This window comes from Rattus norvegicus, chromosome 2 (genome assembly GCF_021556685.1).
Source record: "Rattus norvegicus strain SHRSP/BbbUtx chromosome 2, alternate assembly SHRSP_T2T, whole genome shotgun sequence".
In the NCBI taxonomy this organism is placed as follows: domain Eukaryota; kingdom Metazoa; phylum Chordata; class Mammalia; order Rodentia; family Muridae; genus Rattus; species Rattus norvegicus.
The window spans coordinates 206,300,798-206,318,344 of record NC_141535.1 but is presented as its reverse complement, the minus strand read 5'-3'; the positions used below and the strand labels follow the sequence as shown (position 1 = coordinate 206,318,344).

Here is a 17,547-nt window from a genome sequence, read left to right as displayed (position 1 = left end):
GTTCCTCCTGGTATTCCAGTTTCCCAAGGCACAGGCTGACTGAGGATGTGAGGAGAACATCCTTTCCCTTGAATTTCCGACGTAGAAGTTCTGCTAAAGCAGGGCAAGGTATCATTACCCTCTCAGCTGCTTTGCAGAAAAACACAAACCAAACCAAACCCCAAAACAAGAAAAAAACCTCAACATGAAAACAAAGCCTTATTGGCTCAGAAGAGGGTTTGTTTTGTTCTTTTAAAAACATGCAAAATTGTGCATTTTATTAAAGCAAAAGTTAAAGATTTTTCTCTGTCTCAGCAGCCAAATATAGGCATTATCTTGGCTGTAACTCGGCTACCCCACCCCACGTGTCCTGGTGGAAGCGTGATATTGTCATTGCACTCCCGGCCTCCATGTGCTTCTGAGAATCGAGAGGTCTCTCCGTGCACCATCATCCAGTCCTCTCATCTCCTGTGAGGATAGAGTAATGCCAGCATCCCAGTTAGGGCTCTAGCAGGCCCCTTGTTCAGTACGGCCTTGGCTTCCCATCTTGATGACCCTGGACAGTATGTTCTCTGCTTTTGGCAAAAGTGGGACACGGACTTCATCAAGATCTGTGTGCTTCTCACACTCGTTTAAAAAGATTTATTTCCTACTTGAAGGTCGTGTGTTTCAGACTGCGTGACAGTGCTCAAGGTTTGCAAGACGTTGCAGGACAGCTAGGCCTCGTGCCGAGATAGCCTGGATATGCAGAAATCAATCTCTCAGCTTCCCTGCTTCTTCCGGCAGGGATGGTCAGGCAGTTACTCAGTCTCTTGGAGCTTTGGCTTTCAATCTGGAGAGAGAGAGAGAGAGAGAGAGAGAGAGAGAGAGAGAGAGAGAGAGAGAGAGAGATAAAGTGTTAAAGTATTAAGCTTGCTTTCACATTTTTCTCTTGGTCACGTGGCTTCCCTCATTAACCCTGCTCCAAAGCATTCGGAAATAGGAATTCATCTCATTTCAGGGAGAAGCTGACTCAGGGACCCGTATGACTGTGGTAAGTGGGAGAGACATGCTGGAGGCCAGGCTGTCTGACTTTATCTTCAAAGTGTGATCTACACACTGGCATCATTAATTCCTGGAACTTGTTAAAAAAAAAAAAGCAAATCCTCACCACACTCTAGACTAACCAAATCGAAATGTTTGGACACGGATGTAGGGATACGGGCATCCGCCAGCTCTATAGGTGGTTCTTACAGTAGTAAGGGCCAGGGTCCTGTGCTAGAATAAATGTTCTTAACGACTTTTCACATTCAAGGAGTTTTCCAGCCTACACAAAGTTGAGAATCAGTTCCAGTCAGCTCTGTGGCTGTTTCCTTGTGCCCTCAACTGCTCCATTCATACCCATACCTTGACCAGCTGCTCTTGACCCCAGGAATGGCCTTCAGAAGTAACTAAGTGCCTATGCCGAACTCGTTCCTCTGCTGTGACTGCTAGGATCCCTCACTGGGCCCCGTATGGTCAGACAGAATAGTGTAAAGCCTCCCAGCTAGAAGGCTCTCTGAGTCTATAATCCAGACAGCACTCAAACCACTGAACGTTCTTTTGAAAACGAGAACATTTGCCTGTCAAATGCACACATTTCCCTTCAATCCCACCAGAGGGACTTTATCTGTTCAAGGCTTTTAGTTATGTGAATTAATCAGCGAGTACTGCACACTTCTCTTTTCGCTTGGGGAAAAAAAAAGAGTAATGTTTACGACCACCAATGATAATGGATGTTGTAAATAAAACAGTCTGGGGGCTTGCCAGGTTGTTATATAAACCTTCAGGGGCCTTTAAAAATTCTTCGAGGAAAAAAAATGGAATTTTTCTTTTCTTCCCGTGGCCTTCAATCAATCCCAGCACCTCTCAGGCACCAAATCAAGTGAGTCTTCCACTTGGCTGCAAATAGAGAATGGTGATGTTACATTTATAGAGTGGGAAGAGAAAGAAAATTTCAACAGGAGAGGGAGAAATGGGCTGTCTTACACCACTAAATAAAGATTAATTAGGAAAACTCTGAGAGTACAACTGAGTCCAAGAAAAAAAATAGAGCATTTGCAGTCCCCTCAGTCAGCACTAACTGGTGACCTATAGGGTCCCTAAGTATTTTAAATTTGTGTGTCTAACTACTTACACTCAAGATTCATGTTTTATCAAAAACTAAAACCAATTCTTCACAGCTTTCCCACGGTGCAGTCAGATGATGCAGGCTTCTTCCTGCCTGCTCTGCGTTCTCGAAGTGGCTCATGAACCTCCACTGTTTTTGGCACCTCAGGCCACATGTCCCATGTCCCTTGAGATGTCATTTGTTCTCATCTGTGCAGACATGGAAAATCATTGGTGGCCACAAAATGCCACAAAGATGGCCAATTCCGAATCAGGTGAAAAGATCGGGATGAAGCTCTGATGTCACTCATTCTGTCCGACACGCCCCGCCCCTTCTACGGACCAGACAGTTTCACTCTGCAAACAGTTTAACTACTAGGTGTACTCACCCCTTTTCCTGACCAATACAGATATTCCAAAAAACAATGTGTGGATTCATTGCTTTTCTTCCTTTTCCCTCAGGGAAATTCTGTCCCAGAGAAAACATTTTGAGGGAAATTCCAAGGATCAAATTCAGGCCATTGAGCCATGACTTAGCTGTTTAGTCGTTAAGGATAACTAAAGGCCAACAGGTTGTTATTAATTTAAAAGGCTCTTGGGTGAGGCTGTACCAACCAGGCCTGAGAAAGAAGACCCCTGAATGAAGTGAAACCATCAGGCATGAGCTTGTTATCAGCTGATGAAGGTTGGCTGCCTTCTTGCCTAGCTGATTTCAGTGGGTGGACACTTCCTTTTGTTTGTGGTAGGCTTCTCTGCTTTTTACAACCCATAGACTTTATCTAAAGACTTGCTGGATCAGTGCTAGGCAAAGCCAGACTCTGTGTTTATGTTAACTGAAGGACAGACTTTGAAGGCACCACAGAGAAAAGTCATGTTTTTAGCTTAGATTGTGACAGTCAAGTATTAATTCATGCTGGAGGGGGCCTGAGGGGGTTGAAGAACAAATCTTTGAAAGTGAATTGGCCTCAGATGATCAAATCAAGCTTCTTTTCTACCTTTCCTAGGCAGACATGTAACACACATCGTCTGGCATGACCACAACAGTGTTCACTGCTTACTAACCTTTCAAGTCTGTGTTTATCCTCAGACAGAAGCAGACACTCCTTATTTTCTGTAGATAGTAAATAAAGACCACCAACTGCATGTTTAAAATACAGCACGCAAATAATTCAGATTTCGAAAGTGAGTCCTCCCACAGAAATGTAAAAACAAAATGAAATGCTTTCTTTTTTGACACTAGTTTTATGGATTACGGAAGCAAAGAGATCTACTGTGGAGAAACCGCATGGATTACAGAAATCCGTAAGTGAAAACAGGTTTGTAAGAGGACGTAATGGAACATATGAACTATGATGCAGTCCTTCCAAAGAGCACAGCAGAGAAGACAGAGAGGCGAGATGGTGGCTTGGCAGTAGAGAAGATGCAAATGTTACTTAAGCCATATCCCTATTGATTATGGTAAAACATGCTAGTGTAATTTATCCTCAACTTTAGATGAACAGTATGACAATTCATTGAATAGTGTGGTGGTGGTGGTGGTGGTGGTGGTGGTGGTGGTGGTGGTGGTGGTGGTGATGATGATGATGATGATGATGATGATGATGATGATAAAAAACCACCAGACAAATTCCAATAAAGAAATATCCACAAAATACTTGGCCACTATTATGGTTATAGGAACAATGTGTGTACACCTGCACAAGGAGAAATGACACTGTGGATTTGATGAGATGGCTGTGCCCCAGAGCAGAAAAGTGGGAGTCCCAAGAGATGACACTGGGCAGGACCATCTGGGAGCTACTCACAGAGGGATTCATCCTCCATGTTAAGACGGATCCTGCTAGCTAGGAGACTGGAGGCAGATGGATTAAGAATGAAGGAAACAGAACCGAGACAATGAAATTGATGCAGTGAGAAAGGACTATAGAATCATTTACCCATTGAGTTGTTTATTAGTTCAGTGGGTTAGTCAATAAAACTGGGGGTCACAATACAACTCAGGGTGTTTGTGAGGCCCTTGGAAGTAGCCGTACACCTAACTATGAATGGCAGCTCTGCAGTTGTGCAATGGCCCACCTCACTATTGGGTGTAGACTTTGGCTGCCTGTGTGCAGGATGCTGGGTAAATGTCCTGAACAGAATAGAAGGTACATACACCTACCACCACACCTCCTTCCAGTCAGGGCCACACCAAGACTGCCAGATGCCTGTGTGGGAGTGTGATTGGGTTTTCCCTCAAGCCCAGAATGAAAGCTGAGTTCTGGTAAATAGGCATGTTTCATCTTCCTATCCAGTTCAGAGCGTTGCATCTTCTATCCAGTTCAGAGCGTTTCGCCCCCGGGCTAACGTTCTCTACCGCTTTAGAAGATTATCCTTAATGTTTCATCCTTTATTCAGAGACATCTCTTTTCCCCCTTCACACTTCACTATTTTAAAAATGAAGGCCAACATGGTACGTAGCTAGTTAGAAAAGCGATTTTATGTCACTGTGGTTGAACCTCTCCCTCATAATCAGCTTTGGACCTATCTCCTGTTTTCCTGGTAACACAGTCATTAGTGACGAGGGAGCTATCACGCCTGCCTCTCCTGCGGGTCCGAGATGCCATGTGAAAGAGTGGAGGCAGAGTAAGAGTTATTGCTTCTTAACACTTATAATATACAACGAGGAGGACGGCAGAGGGAGCAGGGCTCTGTTGAAGTCTATCAAGGAACAGAGGAAATAAATTTGTATAGATTTTCCCCCTTTCACATTCTTTTAAATATGGCCTGTTGTATGATTTAGGGCCAAAGAATAGGATGTGAGTTTTCTTTCTGGCTCTGGGTGGAGACAGGACATTCTAAACTACTGAAAAGATCCTGAGATGATAATCTAGCAAGTTCCCTGGTAATGAACAAAGTCATACCACTGTTTCCTGCCTTATAGAGTTAATCTAAGGATCCTTGTTGATTATCTGGACTGTATTTCCCTAGTATAAAGTCTCCCTCAGAACATGAGTTAGCACAGTGCTCTCTCTGATCATTGTCAATTCTCACACCAGGAGAGCCTTTTCCTCCACAGTGGCCCCTTTTGAACCCACCCACTTCCATCACTTAAAGGTACCCCAATTTACTCTGTAATAAATTCTAATAAATTCTATCTTTGGTGTGCCTTGTGTCTTACCTGAATTCTTCTGACTGTGGAGATACAAGATCTCAGGAGCTGGGGGAAGCCAGAGCATGCTTCCATTAACAAATATGCATTTTTGTTCACTGTTCCACACCCTGATGGGTCCTTCAGCGGTAGGCCTATGGCTTCCCTTGTATATTGAAGTTTGGAGCAGTTCTCTGGCTGAGTTTCTTTTAATTAAGCTCTAAAGTGGAAAACAGACATCAAACGAACCTTTACAAATATTTTATTGGCATTCCCTTGATTTTTATGCTTTAAAATAAGTAAGATTACTCTTGTATTGCTAGACAAAGCTTGACACTTTTAATTTCCCTGTGAGCTTTTAAAGCCTCTCAGAGAATTAGTAGCTCCTGGCCCTGTGGGACTCCTTGGATACTGTCTGAATGGACATGGGGGACAGAGCAGCCCACATTTGGTCACAGTCTTTGTGTTCTGGGATGTGTTGTTGGACTGCTCTTTCCTTGCTGCCCAGCAGAGCGGTGCTAGCAAGCGCATCAGAGAAATGATGACTGACCTCAGCCATCATGTGAAGCATTCAGAGTGAACCTGATGTCACAGGAGGACAGGAGGCAAGGTGGGATCTAGGTTTTGGTATTCACCTTCAAATGGAGAGGATTAGGTTGGGGTCCCATGGATATGGACTAATGGGTAGTCAGAAACTTAGTAGGTTCTGATTGACTTCGAACCATATCCACATTTGTGAACATTTCCCCTGGTCCAGCCTGTTTCTATTTAGACCCAGCTGTCTTTTCTCCTTTTCTCTTAAATTTCTTTCAGCCCATCATCATACCCAGATGGTCCACAGAAGCGGCAGATAAGTTACTGTGGACTTAAGCCATTTCTTTAAAAGAGCATATTCGTATCTTGCTTCTTCTTTAAAAGTAAAACTTTACTTGGTGATGGGCATGCTTCTGCAACATAGCAGATAGGAGGCTGTGATGGTTTGTATATGCTTGGCCCAGGGAGAGGCACTATTTGGAGGTGTGGCCTTGTTGGAGTGGGTGTGGCCTTGTTGGAGTGGGTGTGGCCTTGGAGTAGGTGTGTTGCTGAAGGCATGGGTTTTAATACCCTAGTCCTAGCTGTCTGGAAGCCAGTATCCTTCTATCAGCCTTCAGATTAAGATGTAGAACTCTCAGTTCCTCCTGCACCATGCCTGCCTGGATGCTGTTCCTGCCTTGATGAGACTTGCCTTGGTCATGGTGCCTGTTCACAGCAGTAAAACCCTAAGACAGAGGCCTTGAGGCCTGAGTAGCAGCACTTGCTAAGGTTGCCTCTGGGTTCACCTACTGATCGCATTGCCCTCCGTAGCAGAGGAGAAGCCATGGGGTGGCATAGCTGTGGAAGATTCAAGGGGCTCCGTCGGTTTTCCTGATGCTCCGTGATCCCGATGGCACGGGTATTAGAGAGGCTGAGGGGCACAGTAGGTCTTTTTGTGTCCGCGGTCTGACTTCATTTTGAACTCCAGTTCTTTCTTGCGAGTTGGGCAGATGCTTTAATGTAACCTTGGAGCATCAGATACTTCACCTGTAAAATGCAGATAATAATAGCTACCACCTCCTAGGACCGTTGCTAGGAAGGTTCAATGAAGTGCTCAGAGCTCAGGCTGGCACCTCCGTCTTCGTCAAGCACCAGAGCCAGCGACCCGCTGTTTCCTTAAAAAGAAAAAGCAAAGTGAGATCATGCTCGCTACTATTTTTCATTGAGTTTGAACAAACATCGGCCTTGTTTCCACTGAGAGAAAGGGGGGCGCACAGCTGGGGGAGAGGAGGTGAGCATTTCAGGGAGCTCTGATGAGTGTATCATGCAGCTGCAGACACTGATGCAGCTCAGGCAACCGCAGAGGTGCTGGGAGTGACACCTCTCCTACTCCTTAAGGCTTAATGCGGAAATAATGACACGGATGACAGGTTTTCATTTCTCCCCCAATTTTCCTGCCTACATCGTTAATCTAGAGTGTCTCTCAGTATGCTGTGCCCGATGAAGAAACCAGGAGTCCAACCAAGGTGTTGGGAATTTGGGTTAAAATCGTGCATCTGAGAGTGTTGTGTTACAGAGGCCTCCAGGGGTCCCAACCCTTGGTTAGAAAAACATAAAACCATATCATATATTAAGACTCATCAGGAGTTAGAGTCTAGGCCTAGTTATTAGAGCACACACTATGTTTAGACAAATTCAAATAGGAAAATGAAACCAGCAAATAAAAAGAAGTCAATCATCTGCAACAGTCATTAAATATCAAATGACTTATGTTACAGGGACAGAACTCTCCCTTCTTTTTCTCTGCTTTGAGACAGGATCTCATGTAGCACAGGCTAGACTCAAACCCATTATGCAGCTGAGGATGATCCTGGATCTCTGCTCCTCCTGCCTCCTCCTCCCAATGTGTGCCACAATGCCCTTGTTTATGCTTTGTTGGAGATCAAATCCTGGGTTTATCACATGCTGATCAAACACTGTCCCAACTGAGCTACCTCTCCAGCCCCTTCCAAAAACTTTTTAAAAGGTGATTTGGAAGTGTGATTGCCAGGGGGAAGGGATGAGTTAATTTTGTTCTTTAGAATTTTTAAATGACTTATAATCTATTTATTATGTGTGTTCACGCGTGTGCACTCACAGCATGTGTATGTGACATGGCATATGTATGGTAGTCACAGGGCAATGTATGATGTCAGCTCTCTCCTTCCACCATGTGCATTCTAGAGATTGAACTCAGGACATCAAGATTAGTGCCTTTGCCCACTGAGCCATCTTGACAGCTTTAACCTTACCTCATTTCTAAGGTGGACTGCACTATTATACAGACACTGTTATAGTTATGGCTCTGCTGACCTTCCTGTAGTAGTTAAACAAATTTAAATAACACTAACCATATGTTCTTTTTTTAAAAAAATTTATTAGATATATTTCTTTACCTACATTTCAAGTGTTATTCCCCTTCCCAGTTTCCTGTCCATGAGTCCCCATCCCCTCCCCTTCCCCCCCATACAGTTATTCCTCCATACATCCCCCTTACTGCCCCCATATTCCCCTGCACTGGGGGTCCAACCTTGGCAAGACCAAGGGCTTCCCCTTCCACTGATGCCCCAACAAGGCTATTCTCTGCTACATACGCAGTTGGAGTCCAGGGACAGTCCATGTATAGTCTTTCGGTAGTGGTTTAGTCCCTGGGAGCTCTGGTTGGTTGGCATTGTTGTTTTTATGGGGTTGCAAACTCCTTCAGCTCTTTCAATCCTTCCTCTAATTCACACCAAGGGGGTCCTGTTCTCAGTTCAGTAGTTTGCTGCTAGCATTGACCTCTGTATTGGACATGCTCTGGATGTGTCTCTCAGGAGAGATCTACATCCAGTCCCTTTCAGCATACATTTTTTAGCTTCATCAATCTCATCTAGTTTTGGTGGCTGTATATATATATATATGGGCCACATGTGAGGCAGGCTCTGAATGGCCACTCCTTCAGTCGCTGCTCTAAACTTTGCTTCCATATACCCTCCTATGGATATTCCCCCCCCCTTTTAAGAAGGAGTGGGAACATCCGAATTTTGGACATCCTTCTTCTTGAGTGTCTTGTAGTTGGATTGCATCTTGGGTAATTTGAGCTTTTTGGCTAATATCCACTTATCAATGAATACATACCAAGAATGTTTTTCTGCGGTTGAGTTACCTCACTCAGGATGATATTTTCCAGTTCTATCCATTTACCCATGAATTTCATGAAGTCATTGTTTTTGATAGCTGAGTAGTACTCCATTGTGTAGATGTACCACATTTTTTGAATTCATTCCTCTGTTGAAGGGGATCTGGGTTCTTTCCAGCTTCTGGCTATTATAAATAAGGCTGCTATGAACATAGTGGAGCATTTGTCTTTGTTGTATATTGGAGCATCTTTTGGGTATATGCCCAAGAGAGGTATAGCTGGGTGCTCAGGTAGTAGAATGTCCAATTTTCTGAGGAACCTCCAGAGTGGTTGCACCAGTTTGCAACCTGGTAAACAACTTCAGCAAAGTGTCAGGGTATAAAATTAATTCAAACAAATCAGTAGCCTTCCTCTACTCAAAGGATAAAGAGACTGAGAAAAAAATTAAGGAAATGACACCCTTCACAATAGTCCAAAATAACATAAAATATCTTGGTGTGACTTTAACCAAGCAAGTGAAAGATCTGTATGACAAGAACTGCAAGTATCCGAAGAAAGAAATTGAGGAAGATCTCAGAAGATAGAAAGATCTCCCATGCTCATTGATTGACAGGATTAATATAGTAAAAATGGCCATTTTGCCAAAAGCAATCTACAGATTCAATGCAATCCTCATCAAAATTCCTACTCAATTCTTTATAGAGATAGAAAGAGCAATTTGCAAATTCATTTGGAATAACAAACCACCCAGGATAGCGAAAACAATACTCAACAATAAAAGAACTTCTGGGAGAATCACCATCCCTGACTTCAAGCAGTATTACAGAGCAGTAGTCATAAAAACTGTATGGTATTTGTACAGAGACAGGCAGATAGATCAGTGGAACAGAATTGAAGACCCAGAAATGAACCCACACACCTATGGTCACTTGATCTTTGACAAAGGAGCTAAAACCATCCAACGGAAGAAAGATAGCATTTTCAACAAATGGTGCTGGTTCAACTGGAGGTCAGCATGTGGAAGAATGCAAAACAATCCATTCTTATCGCCTGGTACAAAGCTTAAGTCCAAGTGGATCAAGGATACACTCAAACTAATAGAAGAAAGAGTGGGGAAGAGTCTTGAATACATGGGCACTGGGAAAATTTCCTGAACAAAACACCAATGGCTTATGTTCTAAGACCAAGAATCGACAAATGGGACCTCATAAAACTGCAAAGCTTCTGTAAGGCAAAAGACACTGTCATTAGGACAAAATGGTAACCAATAGATCGGGAAAAGATCTTTACCAATCCTACATCTGATAGAGGGCTAATATCCAAAATATACAAAGAACTCAAGAAGTTAGACCACAGGGAGACAAATAACCCTATTAAAAATGGGGTACAGAGCTAAACAAGACATTCTCAACTGAGGATTATCAAATGGCCAAAAAGCACCTAAAGAAATGTTCAGCATCCTTAGTTATCAGGGAAATGCAAATCAAAACAACCCTGAGATTTCACCTCACACCAGTCAGAATGGCTAAGATCAAAAACTCAGGTGACCGCAGATGCTGGTAAGGATGTGGAGAAAGAGGAACACTCCTCCATTGTTGGTGGGATTGCAAACTGGTACAACCATATGTTCTTCTTATTGTGCACTAAAGCTAGTCACACATAGTTTGATGGTTTTAAGTCCACCGAGCTACAACTTTATTTTTAATGTACTGTCTATCATGTGGATATCACATAACAAACTAAAACTGATGTTTGATCCTGTAAATTTGACAATCTCCATATTGCCAAAGGATAATACCATTGGGATTATAGGCTGCAGCACCACGCTTACCTGGTCATTTTAATTATAAACTAATACAATCCACCAAAAAGCCTTGTTGTCTCTACTTCCAACATAAATGTAGAACTTGCCCATTGCTCCCTGAAGCTATTCTCACCGCCACGGTCACTGGCATTTCCCTGCGCACTGGAAACACTCTGCCTTGGCTGATGAGACAGTTTTCTCCCACTTCCTGATTTTCAGTAATCTCTGAAATCAATTACATTTGGAGAGGCCAGTCTGGCCCTTCTGCCTGCTTCAGTTTTTATTTAGTTGCTGTGACAAATACCATGACCAAAGCGACAGAGGAGAGGAGAGCACTCCTTGGTTTATTCTTCCAGATTATAGTCTGTCATTGAGAGAATTCAGGGCAGGAACTGAAGCAGGGACTCGAAGGCATGTCCGATAGCTATTGCACACAGCGTTACCTCTGACCAGAAAGCACACTCACAGCTAAGGAAGTGCAGCAGAAATCAAGAAGGAACAGAGACACGCTCAGCTAGTTTTCTTCTGGTGTTCAGGACCAAATGTCAGGTCATTAAAATGGTGCTGGCTGTGGTGGGCTGGGCCCTTCTATATCAGTTAAGAATCAGGACATACCCCCACCGATGACATTCAGTTGCAGAGCTCTCCTCAGAACCCTGGGCAACCTCAGGCTGTTAAAGCTTAGCAGGACAACCTTCGACATTTCGTGATGAAATCTTCAAGCCCAAAGTAAAGTTGAAACACTTGTATGGAGAACATTCACACGCCTCCCACGTAACGTTTTACTCTTAGTCATCCTATCATCCGTCCAGCTGTTTGTCCCCATTGAGTCATCCTTCTGCCTCAACTTGAGTATGCCTTAAAGAAATTGTAGGCACTGGTGCTCTCTCTTTTTAAGCATGACAGCATTCACTGTTATTAACTGCACCCCAAATTTAGGTGGTTTTCCTTCTAATGAAAGTTTTAGCCACACATTTCTCTTTGCTATTGGATTTTTGGCTAAGAGGGGGTATAGTTTGCACTTGTTAAGTTTCAGCATCTGTGTTACCCTATCCCTTAATAAGAACATATTGCCATCACTCTAACCACTTCCCTTCTGTCTCTCCGTGGTTCTCAACCTTTCTTATGCTGTGACATTTAATACATTTCCTCATGTTGTGGCAACCTCCAACCATAAAATTAGTTAATTGCTACTTCATAGCTGTAATATTGTTACTGTTGGAAATTGTAACATAAACATTTGATATACAGGATATCCGATATTCGACCCTTTTGGAAGTTGCAACCACAGGTTGAAAAGAACTGTCCTAGGCAGGCCTCACCTTCATTCTCACCATAAAGGAAAAGTGTTCGAGTTTTTCCTAGCTTAAAGTAGTTTCTCCTGTCATAGGACATCATACATTCTACCATACAAAAATATAGTCATCCATAGCCAGTAAATTCCTTCTTTTTTATTGCTGAGTTATCTGTTTATTCATTTATTGGTGGATATGAAGACTTTTCCATTTGTGGTTATTATGATAACATTTTACATGAATATATATATATATATTATGCATGTGTGTGTGTATTCATGTGCACACACACATGTGGATGTGTATGCATGCCGGTGTGCATGCCTCTGTGTACTTGGAGGCCAGAAAATGTTTGGGGTCCTTATCTATTGTTCTCAACCTTACACTTTTATGGTAGAGACTCTCACTGAATGTGGAAGTCACCATTTTTCATTTAGTTTAGCAGTCAGGCAGCTACAATGCTCCCTCTGCATCAGCTTGCCCTGCAGTGCCTGGATTGTAAGCACATGGTGGCTATATCTGACTTTTTATGTGGTCCTGGGAGCTGAGCTCACATACTTCTGCTAGTACTACAAGCACTGTTATCCATTGAGTATCTCCCCAGCTCCCAGTAAGAATATTTTTATGAACACATACCTTCATTTGTTTGGGGTAAATGCCTAGGAGTAAAATCAATGGGTTGGTGCATGCTTATTTTTGAAAGAGAGTGAAAATCACACCATTCTCTTGCTTACAACTCTTCAGTGACTCCACTGTAAGAAATACAAACACCAGGGTTGGGGATTTAGCTCAGTGGTAGAGCGCTTGCCTAGCAAGCGCAAGGCCCTGGGTTCAGTCCCCAGCTCTGAAAAAAAGAAAAAAAAAAGAAAAAAAAGAAAAAAGAAAAAAAAGAAAAAAATAATAAAAAAAGAAAAGAAATACCAACACCATAGTACAAGCCAAGAAAGACCAAGCTTCCCCGACTCTCACAGCTCGCTCTTGTACTAAGCACCTCACTTCCCCGACCCGCCAGCTTGTTCCTATCCAGTCTTTTCCTTAATGAACCAAATGTGCTTCCCGCTTGCCCACACCCCTGCTGTCATCCCAGCCAAGATCATGATCCTTTCAACTCATTGTACATACTTACTCATTCTCATGCGCCGGCTTGCATGCTACCTCTGCAGAGAACACCAGGAGGTAGTGAGAAAGCAAATGGTATGGCCACCCTGCCCACCCACACATGCAAGCAATCTGAGGATAAAGCACCTTCCCTGGGCATCTCAGTACATAAGGCCTTCGTCAGTTCTCTGACGGTTGTTACTCTTTGTTCTTTCTTTCTTAGACACTATTCACTGCCCTATTTTTTTTTTTTTACTACTTTGCTTTTCTTGTTCCTTAAACCTCTCCCTACCAAGGTCACACATGACCACTTGATTGTTAAATCCAGTGGAAATACTTTTTATGCTTCACATAACTATCTGTCCAGAGCATTTGACACAGTGGACTGTTTCCTTTGCTTGAAATTTGGCTTGTCTAACTGTTCTTGTCATGGTTATTTCTGTATTTATGGCCCCACACCAATGCTCTCCAACATTCCATTGCCTTTGGACTCTGTTGTGCACAGTAATTTCTTGGTCCTATTTTTGTTGTGTCCCATACTTTGTTTCTGGCAGATTTATGTAAATAGTGCCAACCACTATTTACACTATAAACCACTATTTACATATCAATTGTTCTTCAGTTAAATTCCCAGGGTGAATGTGGATTGAGTCTCTCTAATTGTGTAACATTGGATTAGACTTCAGAAATGGGCCATGACAAGCTATCCCTCCCTGTCGTCTTGCTGTATGGGAGAACTTGTCAAATCTGTGCTGACTCTTTCATTCATGGTTAACCAGTAGAATTCTGAAGAGGTTGACATTATGCTGAGTCCCTTGCAGCTTCTGCCTGGGCCTCCTTAGTGGGCAGTATTTTTTACATCTCACATATCTTGCTATGAGAAGCTTAAGCCACAGGAGGAAATTTGTGTAAAAAAGCAAGCTCAGCCGAGCTTCTTCTCAGTGGTACCAATGGCCATCCATGTGGGTAAACCATCCTGGATGCCCAGGTCTAAGAGCCCTCAGATGACATTTGACAGAAACTATAGAAGAAACTCTAATTAAGACTCATGAAGTTGGCGGGGTCAACTCAAGAACTCTAAGAAGCAATCATAGTTTATTTTTTCAACTCATTAAAATTTTGGAGTGGTTTATTGTACAACAATGGTTAAGGGAAGCACGTGCATGTGGATATAGATTTCCCAAATAGAACAGAGTGCTTTTCTAAATGAAATAAACAGTGAAGACATCTCCAGTGTGGGAAAGTGTGCATTGTGGAGAGAGAAATGAGGAGGCCAGAGTCCCACGGAGAATACTTCTGCTAGAGATACTCAGCTGAGGGAAAGGCTAGTCATTGTTAGTTTCTTTTCTTCCCAAAGGTTTGTGAGTTGTAGAAAGAGTAAAGAAAATGAATCTTAAGCCCACAGTTATATTGAGTGTCACTATAGGACGTGACACTCACCTAGGAAACTCCAGGCTCTAAATCAACCCAAGAGAACAAAGCGAACAAGCTGCCTTCTCCATCCAGGAAATAGCTCTGGTCTGGCTGTAGTTCATGCCAAAGAAACTGGCTTAGGGAGTGTACCCTGGAATTGTCTGGCTTATGACTCAGAGAACTCAATGGCAGAAATGTTGGCTGATGTTAATGGGAGGTGGAAGAAGAAAAACTCAATTCCCTGAGAGGAGACTGTCTGAGAGGAGTGAGACCTTCTTTATAGTATGAGTGAAAGTTAACTTGTCATGAGTAAACAATGCTTTTCCAGGTTGCAGAGAAAACATGTGTTTGTCTCTTCCATTGAAAGAGTGTTGCTGGCCTCTTCCTGCCAACACTTGTATAGACTGTGTCTTCAGAGTGGCCTGGATCTGGACAAGACAGAAGTAGAACTATAATCTTGTTACTCAGAAAAGATGGCAACAGCCCACTTACTCGGGACTAGGTATCCTGTGTGACCAGTAGAGAAATGTTTGTTCCAACAGCTGTGCCCAGGCTGGGTGATGTTGGAGCTGAAGCTTATACTGCAAGCTCTGGGCCAATAGGACTGGGCCTTCGTGGGCCATGTCAGTTCTGAGTCTTCATGAGTAACAATAGGGTCTCCTTTACAACTTTACAGGAGGCATTAACTTTTTGTAAATGTTACAAATGCATCATAGGATACAAAAGTTTGCCTTGGAAGGAGTCCCATATATAAAAATCCAAACGAATATGTTTTATTATTAAATATATGGGAATGTGTTCACTTAGTTTCTCAATGAATATGAGTGACTACTGTGTATCAGGTTCATCAATGGGACAATAACTTTATATACACAGAGGCATATACACACGCAGACACACATACACACACACACACACACACACACTTTTTTAAAACTAATGATACCTAACTTATAGAAGAGGCCGCAGGCTTATGCAATTCTGTTTCTCTTAGCTTGACCAAGTTCAAGGTGCGACTGTGTGTGGACTTGTGGTGCAGATCCTTCCTTCTCTAGTTTGTAAACATTTCCAATGTTCAAGGCTTCTGTGTTCGTCTTTAACAGACCCAATCAAATTTGTCAAGAGGTTAGTGATTATTTAAATTGTCAAAATATTACTCAATGAGGGTCTTTGTGACTAAGCTATCAAAATTGAAATTTAATAAAGACAGTGGCTAAAATTCCTTGTTGACTAAATCACTAGCATTATTTGAAAATTCCAGAGAGTTGTTGACCTTTCCTTGTAGATTGTCTTCTTGTCCAGGAAGAGTTTATTTTTTTAAGCTCCCAGTGTATACAGAGTGCTGCACTGAGTTCTGAGAAATCAAGCTCTGTTCACTGTTGCAAGTCACTTCAATTTATATTTTTATTGCACTGCTTATTTATTTGTTTTCTTGTTTATTGTAAATGTGTGTGTATGTGTGCATGCCATGGTGTATGTGTGCGTGTGTGTATGTGTGTGCAAGTCAGAGGGCAACTTTTGGGAGCTGATTTTCTCTTTCAAATATATGGATCTAGGGGAATTGAACTCAGGCCATAAGGCTTGGTTGCAACCCCCTTTATCCACTGAAACAGCTGATGAGCCCGTAATTCACATGTCAATGACGTATTTAAGTAGTTAAACAACTCTAAAGAGAGAGAGAGAGAAACAATCAACTTCTGTTGCTACAGCTTTTAGCAGCTACAGGTATAATTTTGCCCAAGGGCTTGACTCTGACACTGCTTGCCATCATAGAGAAGGAACGTAAGAGACAGAAAGGTTGCTAAAAACACGATCTGATCGGTGTATTTTGTTTTGTTTTTACTATGTGCCATTGCACTTGTGCTCCCCTACTTCTCTCACATTTGTCTGTCCTCAATGTAAGTAGTATTCATTTTATCAATGTACACTGGAATCTTGAGAATTCAAGGTAAGCCTCAGCCTCTAAACACATGCACATGCACACGCATGCACATGCACACACAGAACCATTCACTACACTGCACAAATGGTTCAGACAGGCTTCTTAGACTGTTCATACTTCAATGTTGAGACAACACTTCTTAACCCATGGGAACTCATGGAGGATGGGTATGAAAATTTTGGCAACAGTAAAAAATTTTCTGATTGTGTAATGACTTAAAGTAATTAAAAACCTAACGTGCAAGGAACCCAGTGGGTTTCTGGTAAAGCTTGCCCATGTTGCATTGTGGGACTTTATTAAAGTCTTTATTAAACTCATAAACTTTGCCGTGAGCATGCCGTGACTCCACGCATCAGAACAAATAACGCCTGGAACACCTCAGCTACCGAATGCTCTGCACTGCAGCCTCTTTGATGGACACAGAGCTTCCTGCTCTTACAGAAACACAATGGCTTAATTATAAAAAACAGAACCTTTTCGTATTTCCTACTAGGATTCTTCAGAATGTACCAAATTGGTATATCTTTGGGTTATATTATGTTAGATACATAAACCCATCTGTGCAAATTTATTTCCATTTTAATAGTCAATAAATGCATATAAAATATTCTTTTAAGCTCAATCTGTTTATGACTTATAGTCTATAAATTGTTCGTATACCTATCTTATCTACTTATTCAGTCAAGGTCATGTGACACTTTCTTGGGTAGGAAGGGTTATGAGTTTAAGAAGTACTGGACTTAGAGATGGGATGTAAGTAACTTACAGTAAGCTGCAAATAGAATCTTTGAGACACATGATCATTGAATTCCTTCTCCACCAAAGATCTGAACAAGGTCTGAGGAAAAGTCAGGAAACGGATTGCAGAGATACAACAGTAGAAACAAGAGCCAAATAACCAGCACTATTTAATTCTCAATGAATGAGTTACATTCCGGAAGAGCCAAGTAGCTACAATTTCCAATTAAATATCTGCTTTGAAATCTCCTTCCTGAAGGTCACCAAATAGACTTCAGTTTTGCTTTCTAAATCTGGTTTTGCTCTGTTGCACACACAGAAGGCAGAGAGGTAGGTATCCAAGCAGACCTT

General features: G+C 42.3%; 1 long non-coding RNA gene across 1 annotated transcript; it reads right to left on the bottom strand.

The window, feature by feature from the left end:
- Positions 1–221: 221 nt before the first annotated feature.
- On the bottom strand, positions 222–13,343 carry LOC120100924 (uncharacterized). The gene is made up of 4 exons (XR_015678292.1): positions 13,132–13,343; positions 6,560–6,796; positions 5,267–5,456; positions 222–811 (listed from the first exon to the last, which is right to left on the bottom strand). It is a non-coding gene; the product is annotated as an uncharacterized LOC120100924 (long non-coding RNA).
- Positions 13,344–17,547: the final 4,204 nt, after the last annotated feature.